Below are 16,388 nucleotides of genomic sequence, written 5' to 3'. Positions count from 1 at the left end.
CTTTCCATTCATTCATTGTTGCACTTTTCTCCCCTCCCAATTTTCACAGACTTTTAAAAATTTTCTTCAGGTTTAGTTAGAACTTTCACATGAATAATTGATGATCTGCTCCACAGTCAGCTTCTGGCCTTGTTTTTATTGCTGCGACTGATCTTCCCAATGGACTCTTTCCACATATGTAGTCAACTTGATTACTGGGTAGTCCATTAGGTGAGATCCATGTATATATTCACCACTTATATTTTTTAAAGGTAGTTTCAATGGATAAATCATAGATTGTATGAAATTCTATTATTTAATCTTGAGACTTATTACTATCATTAAGGCATTAATTTGGACCAACCCTCCTTTGTTTTCAACATTGTTTCTGGCATTCTAGTCACCAAGTATTAATAAATGCATCTTGGTTACATGCTCTATCATTTTCAGACTGCAATGGTTGGTAGAAGTCCTCAATTTCTTTCTCTTTCATTTTAGTGTGTATATTTGAATGATAGTTGTACTAACAGGTCTTCTTTATATGCATATAGAGTATTTTTTTTTCATTCACAGAACTATACTTCAAGATAACTTTTGAAATGCTCTTTTTCATTATAAATGATTCCTCTTAAATATGTCTTTTCTAGCATAATAGATCACAGGTTTTTCCTCATTCAAAGAGGTCAATACCTGTCCAAATCAAGTGACTAATAATTAGGATGTTGATCTCTATGCATGCCATTTAATTTTAGAAGTCTAATTTTCATAGATTCTTACTTTGTACTTTCAATGTACCAATATTTAATGGACCCTTGAGTTGTTTATGACTCGACAGCACTTAACAATAACAACAACAACAACAACTACAACAACACTGTATGGAGAAGAATGTAGCATCAATTAGAGGAAAACTCGTCAACAACCTGTAATATGCAGATGTCACAACCTTGTTTGCTGAAAGTGAAGAATACGTGAAGCACTTAGTGCAGAAGATAAAAACCTACAAACTTCAATATAGATTACATCTCAAGATTAAGAAAAGCAAAAAATCTTCACCACTGTATTGATAGGCAATATCATGATAGATGGAGAAAACACTGACATCACCAAGAATTTAATTTTACTTGGATTCCCATCAAAATCCATGGTGACAGTTGTCAAGAAATCAGAAGATGTGTTACACTGGGAGAATTTGCTGTCAAGAGCCTCTCCAAAGTGCTAAAGAGCAAAGATGTCAGCTTAAAGACTAATGTGTCCCAGATGCACGTCATGGTCTTTTTAGTTGCTTCATACACACTTGAAAGTTGGACAGTGAATAAAGGTGAGGAGAATGAAAATATAAGTCTTTGAATTGTGGTGTTGGTGAAGAGGACTGAATAGTCCATGCATTACCAAAAGCACAAACAAGTCTATCTTAGGGTAAGTGCAACTGGGGTACTTTCTAAAGACAAGGATATTGAGATTTCATCTCATATATTGTGGACATGCTGTCATGAGAAGATAGTCCTTGGACAAAGACATCATGCTGGGGAAAGTGGAGGGTCATAGAAAAAGATGAAGACTCTTAGTAAGATGGATTAACATAGGATCGTTGACAGTGGGCTCACATATCCAAGACTGTGAGGACAACAGGACAAGAACGTTCAGATCTGTTGTTCATGGTGTTGATATGAATTGCAGTTGACTAGATGGTGTCTAACAATAAGAGTCCAGGGAAAGTTTTATCCTGCAAAGTCTTATACTTTGACTTTTTTATTCCTCTACAATTTTTTTCTTTTATCAGCAAAAACCTTCTCCATGTGAAAGAGCATTTTATAAACCTGCCTATGGCCATTAAAATTACATATTCCTTTAATACTGGCAGAGGTGTCTTTGCAACCTTCTCCAGAGTGAAATCTACTTCAGAAATTTGCATTTAGCAGACAAACATAATATTGTTGAAGAATACAAAATTATAAATTCATGGGCACTTGAGTATTGGGGATACTTTATAATCCACACATCCACACTTTCAACTGTTACTTTTATGGCTATTTTGTTCAAGTTATTCAAAATGGATCAAGTCAGCACTTTCATTATTAACTATGTTTGAGGGGTTTGTAACAACTGGCCCATGAACAGTCTTTGTAACTTGAAATTCACACAAGAAGAAACAGGCCAAATAATGTGCTTTCTGCTTCAAGGTATGCACGTGTCGCCTCCTGATGTAAAACCTCCAACATTCAATTAGTCTGAGAAGTATTCATTCTGCCCAACATTCAAAAAATATCTCATTTTAAAAGTCGTAAGTTGCAAATGATTTAATCCCATTTGGAAATTTTCTACCTCTAAAAAACTCTCATAGATAACCATATCAATGCTCTCCCTAAACACACTGCTGAATAGAGTTGTATTACGGGTAGCACCTGACCTTTCAACATAATTGCACATGGTCCAAATTAATTGTTTTGCTCAATTGTGCTTTGAATACCAGGGCATTGAAAAGAAAATGAGGCTAATTATGTAGATGCCTAATAGAGAGGAGAATCTTAGAATGAACTCTTTGGGGTGTCTGGAATCTACACTCCAAGGTTGAAAATGACTCTTAATTAACTAATAAACCAACTGACAAGACTAACTCCAAAAGAGACTTCTAGTCAACAGAATTCAGAAAATGAGTTTTTCCTTAACTAAAATATAAGAAAATGGAATTTGCAAGCCAAACTAAATATTGTCTTGAATCAATATGCTAATTAAAGGAGACTATCATATGAATTTGTTTCTAAAAATACCAAAAGGCTTATTTGGATATTTCTATTACTTACTTAATGCATATTTCAACGCTAATAAAAAAATCCATTACCTTAGAGATCATTTTGGGTCATAAAAGCCCTGGAGAATGGAGTTGAATTGCCTCTTACACTTACCATCATTATGGAAGCGGACTGCCCTGTCTTTCTTTGGTAGAGTGACCATTGTGTTCAAAACCCTGTCCTTTTAGCAACCAACAAAGTTCTGTAAGCACCATGACATAAGGACACCTTACACTCAACTTCTTGCTGTCAAGTTGGAAACAATATGACTAACCCTCTATTGGGTTCCCAATGCTGTAAGTCATACAAGAGGAAATTGCCCATATTTCTTCTGAGGATCTACTGGCAGGATTTGAAATGCTAGTAGTTATGGTTGTTGTTGTTGATTGCCTTCGAGTCGACCAGGACTCATAGCAACCCTATGAACAAAAAAGGTCTGAAGCCCCTCTACAACTATAGACATTTATCAAAGTTCATAGACTTTCCAGAGGCATGTTATTTAGGAAGTGGATGCCACTCAAAATGCTAGAGAGGTGCAAATTTTGGGTTAGCAGAGCAATACCCTATGGACTACATCATGAGAACTCCATATAAAAATGAAAATGTAGGCTAACAGGCCTAAATCTGAGGCATGTTTTGTGACTAATTTGCTATGTTAATTGATGGATTTAAAGAACTTAGTAATTACAAGAACTGACCCTGTTTACCTTCTATCTCCACTTCTCTGAAGTACCTGCTATGGAAACAAGAGTAGAAAGAATAAAACATAAAATGTAGCGCAGTCAAGGTGCAGGATATGAGGAGGATGGGGGGCCACTACCCATTGCCTGCCCCATGATTCCCTGTGACACATACAACAGCCACTCGTTCAGTCACCTTTATAGCGTCCCAGAAGTGGTCAAACATATAGTGCAAGAGGTCGTGTTGATTCCAGATATTCTGTTGTGATTTACCATATGTAGAACATACCTTTGAGTTTTCTTGTTAGGAATAACCATGACTCTGGTAGTGTAGATCTTTGTGTAAAAAAATTAAGATTTGTCAGACTCTAAGGATGTGTGGGATGAACTGTTTTGTGATCCACATGAATTTAACACTATCCCTGTAGATCTGAGTGACATTAACCTTCAGGGCATCTAATCCCTTTATTTTCCTGGTAGAGGGAATGCTCTGTCCATTATACACCTATGAAAATGGACAGGCCACTTACTTTTTTAGCTAACAGCTTGAGTTTAGGACTTCCAGAGAACTTGGATTTACATCTCGACTCTTGCATGACCTACCCAGCCAGAAAAGACAAAAACATTGCCATTATATTTTATGGTTTTTATGAGACTGGAACAAGAAAATGTATGTAAATGGCTTATTAGAACTCCCAACAAGATAATCACCCAAACAAAAACTCACTCTCTTTTATTTGATTCAGACTCACGGAGTCTTGCTGTTGGATTTCGAAAGTAGTGACTCATACAAGGCAAAAGACAGCTTCATCATTCTCCTTTGCTGAGGTTGGTGGATTTGAGCTAAACTTTTTGGTTTGCAGTCCAGCACACAACACATTATGCTACCAGCGCTCCTTAGCATTTGATAAACTCAACTCACTGCCTTCTAGCCAGAATGAACTCAGACCTGACCTTTCAGTGCATTCTGAGGCTGTAAATCACATGCGAGGAGATTGACCATCCTTCTCTGCTGAGTTGCTGGTGGACTCAGACCTCCAGAGAGGCACTCACTGCCTTTGGGTTAAAGCAACTCCTTACCAACAATGCCACCAGAGCTTCCTTAGCATTTGATATGCGCCAACAAATGCTAAACATGTTATGATAGTGAACATATATGCTTGTGGGAACGAGGGTAGCTCACAGTGACAGCACAGCTAACTTCTAATGACCTAGAGGTGGGCATTCACACCCCGCGGGAGTATTAATAGATATGCTTCGGTGATCATTTAAAAGATGGTGGTAGATTGAAGGAGGTGTGATTGCATAGTGAGTAAGAGTTGCACTGCCAACTCAAAGGCAGTTAGTTCCAGTCCACTTGCTTCTTCACAAATGGAAGAGAGGCAGTCTCCACCAATGAGATTTATAAAACCTCGTGAGGGTCAATTGTTAGCTGGTTCTTACATGAGGACATATAACAACAACATCGTACAGGAATGTCCTATGAAAAGGAGAAAATATTTGTGCTACCTACGTAGAAAAGTTTTTCAAAGGGCCTATGATCGTGCAAGACTGAGAGAAGCAGGATAGTTTCTAGAAACAGGGAAATCCACTGTTGTAAGACGGGACTGACACAGGGGTTGGGGGGAGACGGAGAAAGATGGGATAAATTATGTATACTGCATTGAAACAGATGAGGGAGAGAACTGTTTAAAAGGGATATATGGTTAGGTATTATTGTCATGACGGGAGTCCAGACGAAGGCTGCATAGTGGAGTGGATTTGGGTGGAGGGATTGTATACCAATGAAAGAATTTTACTTTTCAAAGAGAAGAACGAACTGATGGGGAGGGGTGGGCAGGGAGAAAAGTGCAATAATGAATGAATGGAAACCCAAAATCTCTATAAATTTTCATTAAAAGTATTTAAAAAATATATAAAAAGAAACAAGGAAATCAGCACTTTCATGGTTGAATTGATGAAAACCAGTTCATCCTGGTTTTAATCCAAGTGTATTGAGTCAACACGTAGGGCCATGTTATTGATAAGATTTTAGTTTATTTAAGTGCAATATCAGCGTTATTTTTCTTTCTAAAGAGCAAAAATGTCATTTGTTTCACTTCATCGTTTATAAAAGTGACACCCATGTTAATTTAATTCATTGCCGTATGTAAATAACTTGAACAGGTTAACTTTTTTAAATGCGTTTAGGATTTAACAGTCTAAAGATAGCTTAATTTCAACAATTACCTAATGACTATATGGCAATTTAAAAGGCATTCAAAAAACCTAGAATATGTCATTTATGACATATTAATTTTTCCCTTAACATTTCCTCATGAGTTGGTTAATTAATTCTTTTCACATAATAAACAAATTATCTATGTGCTATGGTATTTTAAGAAATGGAAGTGAGTTCACTTAATTGTTTATAATTATCTCAGTTTTCTTTAGTTAGGGAACTATGTATAGTTTCTTTCTTGTTAAGGTGAAGAATAAAATATTAGAAAAGAAAAATAAGAAATTTTAAGTATTAATTGAGCCTTTCTCAGAATGTGACTGGTAGTGTTACATAGTTTTTCAGTTGATTAAGTCTGCTTAGTAATTGCCTGTTGCAAGATAATCACATAATACCTAAGAGAACAAAAGAGTGAGAATTGCTCTTTCTCGCAGTTCAAAATACCTTTTGTGATTCACAATGACAGAGAAGTCCACCATTAACTCACATTGCATTGAAAAACAAAAATGGCATGAGAGCTTGCATGTGGAGATTGAATTTTTGGCTTTTGGATAATCACTGCAGTGTACATTTTGAAACTTTAATCTGATGATAAAATAGTGTGAATATTCTGCCTGGGAAATGTGATTGAGCCCAATTGCTATGAAATGCATGCTTTTACGAAAAGGTCAGTTATGATATAGGCAATCTCTTTTAGGGTAAGCTTTCTTGCACCTTTGGAAACTATTCCTTTTTTTTAGCTAAGTGAGAACCTCTCAAGGAATAAAAAAATTGATTAAGAATATCAGGCAGTGGATTCTTCTTCTTTTCTTTCCTATTTATCTGTAGTATAGGCCATCCTAGACTTCAACCAAGGCAGTGGGGTTGTGATTCGAGTGCATTTAGCAACCTGTGCATATTATTCTCGAAGGAGGGATGGGGAATTGACAGCTGAAATGCAATGACAAGAGATATCTTGAAGCAGCATTTTCAAAACCCAGTAAATGCAAGATAAGAAATAGTATAATTTCATTTTCGTTTTAAAGCTTTTTGTAAACCAATATGCACATTTGCATGAAGAACACTGACTTGAAGTGTATCACATTCTGATGATCTTTATTTCATCAAAAGTAGACTGGTGATTTGCACTTTGTGTATTTTTTACTTTTTCTATATCTTTATAGATAATGATATTTATCCATTTTATAATAGGATATAATAGGAAACTTTTTTTCGGAAAATCCTATGAAATCTTACCCATAGAGGATAGAAATATTCTTTGAGAAAAACCATTCACCACCATTTTAAGAACTATGACTAAATAAAAATTACCCAGAATTGTTGGTCCTATTCTTTCTGTCAGGGAAGTCTGGTGGCCTACTTGTAAGGAGCTACACTGCCCATTCTAAGGCACCAGGTTTGAATCCACTAGCTGCTCTGTGGTAGAAAGATCTTTCCCCTTGCGATATGCTGCCTCTGAAAACCCTCTGGAGGGTCAGATATGAGATGTTTCTGATTCTACAGTATATAACAACAACAACAACAAAATCAACATTCTATCATTTTCATTATTTCTAGCCTTGTGTGTCGGGCAAATAGAATACAAAGACAAATGTTGATTCCACAGATTTCATTAATAAGGAAGATTTTTAATGTTACATACAATTTGTCTATATTGTCCCTGTATGGAGAATAAAAAGGGAAGAACTCACTTAGCTCTCATGCAGAAAGAGCTGAAAAATTCAAACCTCAAGTTGCAGTCCTTAGGGATGCTATAGACAGAAATCTTCTCTGTTCCAGGAGATATCAAAAGGAGATGGAAGGAATACACAGTGACAATATACCAAAATAACTTGGATGACACTGAAGTATTTCAAGAAATATCATATAATCAAGAGCCAATGATAATGAAGGGAGAAATTAAAACTTTACTGAAGGCATTGGCAAAAAAATAAGACCACAGGACGAGATGGGATACCAATTGAAATCCTTCCAATGACATGCAGTCCATGCCAGGAAATCTGGAGGACAGCTGCCTGGCTCGAAAAGATCAATGTTTGTTCCCATTTCCATAAAAGGTGATCGAACAGAGTGTGGAAATTATTGAACAATATCGTTAATATTACATACCAGGAAAATTCTGCTCAGGATTATTAAAAAATGGTTACAACAGTACACACAGAACTGTCCGAACTTCAAAGTGGATTTAGAAGAGGCTGTGATTCCAGAGATACAATTGTTGATGTCAGATAGATACTGGCTGAAAACAAAGAATACCTGAAGAATGTTTACTTGTGCTTTATTTACTATGCAAAGGCCTTTGACTGGGTGGATCATAAGAGATTATGGCTAACATTGAGAAGAATGGGAATCCCAGAGCAGATGATTGTGTTCTTGTGAAATCTATACCTAGACCAAGAAGCTGTTGTACAAACAGAGCAAGGGAATACAGCATTGTTTAGAATTAGAAAAAGGTTTGCGTGAATGTTGTATCTTTTCTCCATACCTGTTTAACCTGTATACATGACAAATTATTCAAGAAGCTGAACTCTAGGGAAAAAGAAAGTGCCAACAGGATTGGTGGGAGCCTCAAAAACAACCTTTGCTATGCAGATGACACAATATCCCTTGCTAAAAGTGAGAAGGACCTGAGTACCTGCCGCAGAAGGTGAAAAACTACAGTCTTCAGTATGGACTGCATCTCCACATAAAGAAAACAAAAATCCAGAAAAAGTCCAGAGTGAAGGCTACAAAGCAGAGTGGACTTGGGGCGGGAGGGATTGCACATTGATGAAAGAGTCTTTCAAGGAGAAGAGTGAATTGGGAAGGGGGTGGGTAGGGAGAAAAGTACAACAATAAATGACTGGAAGCCTTAAGTCTCTGTAAACTTTCATTAAAATTAATTTAAGAGAAAAACAAAACAAAACAAACTTTTAAGCAAAAACAAAACAAAAATCCTTTCCACTGGACCATGGTAGATGGAGGAAGGATTGAGACTCAATAATTTCATCGTACTTGGATCCACAATCAGTACATTTACTTGGTAGCAGATGTCAGGAGACCAGGAGACATATTGCACTGGGAAAGTCTGCAGTCTCTGACCTCTCCAAATTCCTGAAGAGTAATGATGTCACTTTGAGGATTAAGATGAACTTGACATAGGCCATATGGTCTTTTCAGTCACTTGCTATGCATCCAAGAGCTGAATTATAACCAAGGAAGACAGAAGAGGTATTAATGCCTTTGAACTGTGGTGTTGGAGAAGAATGCTGAGGATCCCATGGACTGCCAAAAGAACAAACAGGTATGTCTTGGAGAAGGTGCATCCAGAGTGCTCCACGGAGGCAAAGATGGTGAGGCTTCATCTCACATGCTTTGGACATGTCGCTAAGAGATTCCCTGGAGAAAACGGCGTGCGTGGAAAGGTGGAGGGTTGGTGAAAGGAAGACCCTCAACCAGGTGGGTTGACACAGTGACTGTAGCAATTGGCTTAAGTGTGTCAGAGACTATGAGGATGGCATGGGGTTCGCACAGTGTTCAGATTGGTTGTTCATAGGGTTGTTATGAGTCATACTCAACTTGATGACACCTAAGAACAACAATATCCCTGTATACAGGAACTTTTATGGGTTGGTCCGTAAAGAATACTGTTACTAACTTAAAGACAGTTCCTCTTTGATTTCGACCCATGTTGATCCACCATCAGGTTTCTGAGGCTGTAAATCTTGCTGAGACTATCTCATCTTTCTCCTGTAGAAAGACTGGTGGGTTTGAACTGCTGCCCTTTTGGTTACTAGCCCAATACACAACCTGTTTTGCACTATGGCTAACTACATGTTCAAATGATATTCCCATTTGATTGTAAATGCAACACGCTGTGGTAAACTCTTTCCATAACTTATTTTATTGAATCTTAAACAACTCTTTGACCCTTATTATTAATATTGTCTGGGCTTGAATCACTTAATTGCTTTGTGACATTGGCTGAGCAGGTTAATATATCAGTGTCTTCATTTCTCCACCTGTAAAATAGGATTGAATTTTTTTTTTAAATCAGGTTCGATTTTAGAGCTTATGACTAACAGCTTGTACATGAGCTTCTACTAATATGGAATTGTAGCTGATAAAATAGGAATAATCTGTTTAGTTTTAGTTTAAGTTTTGCATTGTAAAAATTTATGATGTTCCACAGAGCACTGTAATTATCAACTCTAGAAATGACTTCCTCAAATCTCGACTGAGGTCACTGAGAAGCGGCACACCTTTAACCTGAGTTACTCCTACATTTATAGTCCTGTAATTACTCTCCTGAATTTACCGAGCAGGAGCTGGACCACATAAAAGAAAATCTTTTCAATTTTCAGCATTTTAAATTGAGTAGCAGTGCATCTTATTTGTTGGTAATACCAATCTCAACCCTCTCGGAAAACAATCAAAATGTAAAATGCCAAACCCAATTATACAATCTAGAGAATGCAATTTTATTTCTTTTTTTTTTTTTTAGTTGAGCTATTTCTGTACAATTTAAATAACCAGACCATAGTATTTTAATGGGTGATTTGGCTTACCCAATGGCCAAGTCAATGAGCTGAAAAAAATTTAGTTTCTTAGGGCATATGAAATCAAGTCAACCCTGAATATAATAGGACAGTTTCTTTCTCAAAGCTGGAGTGAAAAGTAAATATCTCAAATGTGGAGAAACTGATGCGACAGATAAGATGAAACCTAGATTTAAAAAGAATTTTTATATACATGTGTAAAATAACTAAATGAAAGTTTTTGTTTGCCGATGTAATGAGTTTTACAAATATAGCTGACCCTTCTGGATAAATGAATTAATATTAACTAATGCTTATTGAGCTCTGATTATATGTCAGACACCATGTGAAGAGATTGCAGCTCTACCAATTGCAATATTTGTGTCCATAATTATTCTGAATTAAGGATTATTTTTTTCTCTTTAACAGAATAGGATGTTGAGATTCAGGAAGGCTGTTTAACTCTTCCAAATTACCACATGTATTATAAGGAGGAAAAAAAAATACAGTTTAGAATTCTGTACTGCTATGTTTAACCCCCTTTCCCAGGAAAGAAAAATTTTAAGACAAAGCATTACTAATTAGCCAAAAGCAAAAACTGAAGAATGTAAGAAATTCCGTTTTGGATAAGCTTTTCTTTCATTTATTTGTTTTGTTTTCATTGAGAATATAAATGGAAAACAAACACTAATTCAATAGTTTCTGTATATACAATCTAATGAAATTGATTCCATTCTTTGTGCAACAATTTCCACCTTCCTTTTGTGAATTGCTCTTATCTTATTAGCACAAACCAGCTATTACCAATGGACCCTACACGATCTTTTGAATTTCTTCTGTCAGATTGATACCATATAGAAAGTTCATTAAACAGCATACTACCCAAAATAGGATTGTTGGGTTTTGGGTTTTTTTTGTTTTTGTTTTTTAATGTTTAAGTTAAACTATTTTTTTTTTCAGTTTTAAAATAATTTAAGGGAATATTTTTATGATTTACATATTATCCCAAATAATACTTTCAAGGATCATCCATTCTTCATGACTCTATAAATATTGGTAGCTTGATACCATCAAGTCAGAAATTACTTACCCAATGGCCAAGTCAATGAGCTGAAAAAAATTTAGTTTCTTAGGGTATATGAAGCTAATGTTAATATAGATTCTGTAGTTAAAGGACAATGGCAAAGTCTGATTTTTTTCCCCCAATTCTGGACTAAATGTTTACCAGTTGACAGTATAAAATTTAAATGATCAATTATTTTTTAAATAGTTATTTTACCATTACCCTGTCTTTTGCAGTCTGAAGTAGATATTTCCCATTTCTTCACTGTGTCCTCTATCCACTCCCTGTACTCAACTATCTTAATGATTTCCCCCTCACCATTTTCTGACCACTTGTCCTCTTGCCCTTTTAAACTTCTATACATATCTTATAGATATACTTCTTTTTTTACAATAATGAACTCATGCAGTATTTGTCCTTACGGGACTGAGTTATTTCATTCAGCATAATGCTCTCTAGCACTCCTGTGTTTTATAGTTGATATATAGAAAACCAAACTGATTTTTGTTTGTTGACTTTGTACTCTACAATTTTGCTAAATTAATCTATATGTACCAGGATATTTCTTGTGGATTCCCTGATATTTTCTATACATTGGCTCATATAATCTGTATTAGAGGTTATTTCTGGTGGCCTAGTAGATAGTTGGACTGTCATCCTAAAGGCAGGTGGTTCAAATTCATCAGCTTCTCCATAGAGGAAAGATGGGCAATATTCCCTCTCTTACTTTGTGAGGGAACTCTCTAAGTGTGATTTACTATTTCTGAAAACCTGCTAGTTGGTCAACGATGAATCAGTTCTGATTCAAAGGCTTTGACTTGACTTCTAATAGGTACTTTTTTTTTGTTTGTTTTTTCTATCATCTTGTCATGGCTTGGACTTTTAACACGATATTGTTAAGTAATATTGAATATAATGCTGGCTTTTGGCTTTTCATATATGCCTTGAGTAATACTAAGGTATTTCTAATTTATTCCAATCTTCTGTAGAGTTTTGATCAATAAAGCATATTGGATTTTATCAAATGCTTTTCTTCACTCAGGGATATTTATATGGTTCTTTTCCTTTGTTCTAGTGATGAAAATGTATTGAATTTTACAATGATGTAAAATTCATACATTCCTGAAGTAAATTCTACTTGGTCACAATGTATGACTCTTAATATACAATATTCATAAATCCGTCGGTCTTTTTAAGCACCATTGGCTTGTGCTTTTCTTGTGATGTCTTATCTAGTTTGGGTCTCAGGGTTATGTTTGCTTCATAAAATGAATTATAAAGTGCCTCTTTACTTCTCTGTCTTTTGGAAGAGTTTAAAACATATCCATTCTCGATGTATTTGGTAGAATTCCTCAGTGAAATTATCTGGTCCAGTACTTTGAGGCTGCTGTTGGGAGGTAATTGATCACTCATTGAATCTCACTTGGTATAAATCTGATGAGCCTATTTCTATTTTAGTGAGCTTAGGTATGTTGTTTACTTTTAAGAATTTATCCATTGCATCTAGATTCTAATCTCTATTGTTTTCTGAGGGAACTCTGGTTCCTTAGTGGTAACAAGCTACGCTGCCAAACCAAAGAAAGGCACACTTTTCAAATCTATCAGTTGCTGCACAGGAGGAAGATGGGCACTACTCTTCCTTGAGATTTACTGCCTCTGAAAATCCACAGAAACATTTAAACATATCTTGCTCAGTTATACTCTTACTTTCACAATAGTGGCCTTATGCAGTATTTATCCTTATGTGAACTGAATTCTTTCACTCAACATAATGCACTCTAGACTTTCAAGTGTTACAGAGTATTTTACTAAACCATTGTTCCTCAGTGCTGCATAGTATTCCATTGTGAGAATGTACTACAATTTCTCAATCCATTCATTTGTTTGTTAATAATTTTCATCTTGCTTGGTTCTATAATCAACCAGGCTTTTGATTTCTTGGCACAATCAGTCAAGAAAGCAAAAGCCTAGTTGCACTGAGAAAAATCTCCTGTTAAGAACTTCTTCAGAGTGCTAAAGAGCAACGATGTCAGTCTAGTGACAATAGTGTGCCTGACCCAGACCATGGTCTTAGCAATTGTTTATCAGGCATCTGAAAAATGACAGTGAATAAGGATGAGAGAAGAAGAATAAGAAGAATAAGAATCAATGCCTTTGAGTTGTGGTGCTGGAGAAGAGTATTGAACATACACCATGGACTACCAAGAAAATAAACAAATCTGTCTTGGACAGGGAGAAACCTTAGGGGCAAGAATTTAAAGCTCTGTCTGACATATATCAGGACATGTGGCCAGGAGGGATCAGTCTTTGGAGAAGGGTAGAGGGTCAAGGTAAAAGAGAAAGACCCTGGATGAGATGGATTGAAATGGTGACCATGTCAGTGGGTTCAGTGTGTCAGAGATGGTTAGGTTGGCTCAGGATAGGACAAGATTCAGTGCCATTATTCAGAGAGTCACTCCTAGTTGTAGTCAATTCAATGGCATGTAACAATAACAACAGCCAGGGTGTGACTACCTATTTTTTTTTTCTTTTCTTTGCTACCTTTATGTTAATAATTTTTTAAAAAATTGTTATTTCATTCTCTGCTCTCTGTATGAGCTCTATGGGTATACTTCTAGATGCCTACTGAATTTATAGACACCTAGATGGATAAAGGATCTCAAATTCAACTTGACAATTGCTGTGCACATCAACTGTGACCAGAAAGTTTTCATTTCTCTAGGTTTCTCTAGGTTTCCCCGTGTCTGTAAATTACACATTTACATAATTCACAAGGTTGTTTCACCCTTAACAATTTACCACTTATATTATTAAGTTCTATTCATTCTGTTACTCAATTATTTTCAAAGTCTTTGTGGATATCCATAGTGACAAAATTTCCGTTAAGACTATCAGTCTCTTGAAGGATAATGTGAAACACAATGTTTATGAACTTTGTATGCAAATCAATGTAAAATTAAAAAAAAACCCAACTTGCCTTTAAAAAATTACCATACACCTCTAAGCTCCTGCAGTTAATGCTTCACACCCAATAACAATTATTTCGAAAAAAATAAAATATCATGCTCTGTTGTTCTCTCTCCTTTGAATAGACCACCATTACTTTCAGTAGTATATCCAAGCTATGTGATATGTCAGTCCCTTCTAATCAAACACTTAATTTCCTATCTAATTGATCTAACCTCTGTCTTTTCTCATCTCATTCTCTAATACCATACTTTATCAAAGGCCTTTCTCTTTCTCGTGGACAAAATACTAGTTTTTCTAATGTATCAATACTGATACTACTAATTTTTGTGTTTTCCTTATTTGGTAATTGCTGCATCATCCCTTACTTTATAGCTTATCATCTACTTTTCTGTCCTACCCAAGATAACCCTATCAGGATAAGGATCATTTTTTCCCAAAGTTTCCTCATCAGAGTGCTTAGAATACTTCATTATAATTGCATGCTTATGTGTCTGATTTCCTGGACAGATTGTAAATGACTTCAAAGGCAGGAATCCAGTACCCAACGTTCTTGTTGTTATTAAGCACCATGGAGTTGCTGGCAACTCATAGCGACCCTATGAACAAAAGTCCTGGACACCTGTATAACTTTCTTCATTTCTCCAGGTTCATAGATTTTCCAGAGGCAAGCTATTTCAAAAGTGGATGCCACTCCTCCTTCCAAGCTTGTTTTAATCGGGGAGCTCCACCAACACTGTCCACCGTGGATAACCATTCTTGCATTTGACACATTAGTGTCACAGTGTTCGGCTTCACAGCAATCACAAGTTACCTCTGTACAGCAGGTGGACACACCAGGGTTACACGACCTAGAAAAATGTTTCACCAAAAACAATTAAAGGCAGGTTGGAGGGCCGTGGAATGGAATCACCCACCTTTGCCTTGGGAGCATGGCTTTCTGTCTGCTAGGCCAACTGCTCTCTCTCATTCTATGCTGTTGTTGTTGGTGGTGGTGTTAAGTTCCGTCAAGTTGCCGGCGACTCATAGTGACCCTATAAACAAAAATCCTGGACACCTGTGTAACTTTCATCCTTTCTCCGGGTTCATAGTCAGTATCCAGTAGGTAACAAGTTTTATATATCTGCATTCTGTATCTTTTTCTTTCTATCTATTTAGTCACTAAAACATAGTAAATGTTCCTGTTAATATATAAAATCACTTATTTTCTCTTTTCAAATAATTTTCCTAGTGATAATACTAAGTCCACATTAAAAAAAAGGTATGACATTGTATAGTTAGAAAGCACCTTTTAAGGAAATGTTCTTTAATTTTAGTTCCTGGCCGGTTCTATGATTTATTTTCAGCATCAACATAGCGATACTATTTGTTATCCCTGGAAATTTAGGGGCCATCTGTTCAAATCCCCCTAGATTAGATTAGATTCCCTTGTCTCTGATTCTAGGCCACTTTATAAAAGGCTTCAAATAATTTACACACTTTAAACATATGTCAAGCCAAGAGAGGCGGGGGAGGCTCATATGTCCATGAAGTGACTACCATAATTTTTGTCAGCCTTTTCTCTAACAATTTTGCTGATCATTTTATTGGAGCCTTAAATAAAATCTTTAATGTCAAGCCCTAAATCCCACTACTTAAAGAAACACAAACTTTTGATTTCTTTTCTGTTTTGAGTGAAAATCTACACAGCAGATTAGTGTTCTATTCAACCATTCAAATATATTTTGTTTTATGACACTGATGACAATTTCTACATTATAACACACACTCTTTCTACTATTTCTTGGTGGGTCTTGTTTCTATTTGTCCTTCTATCCTCTGCATTTCCAACTTTTGGACAAATGCTCCCCTTTTGGTCTTGCATGATTGATTGGTTTAAGGACCTAGAACCTTGTTGGTGGTGTTACTTACCTTATATTGTTGTTATGTGCTTTCAAGTTGACTGAAACTTATAATGATCCTAAGTACAATAGCCCTATCCTGAGCCTGTCTCACTCTCTCCAACAGACCTACCCTTACCCCAGTTACTGTATCTGTTCATCTCATCAAGGGTCTTATTCTCTTGTACTGTCCTTCCACCCTTCTAAACATGATGTCCTTCTCCAAGGACTGGCCCTCCTGGCCACATAACCCAAAATATGTCAGACTAAACTTCAAAGTTCTTGCCTCCAC

The sequence above is a fragment of the Elephantulus edwardii genome, unplaced genomic scaffold, assembly GCF_000299155.1.
Source record: "Elephantulus edwardii isolate Elephantulus edwardi_28Jun2011 unplaced genomic scaffold, EleEdw1.0 scaffold00001, whole genome shotgun sequence".
NCBI lineage: Eukaryota > Metazoa > Chordata > Mammalia > Macroscelidea > Macroscelididae > Elephantulus > Elephantulus edwardii.
This window is presented reverse-complemented; position numbering follows the sequence as displayed.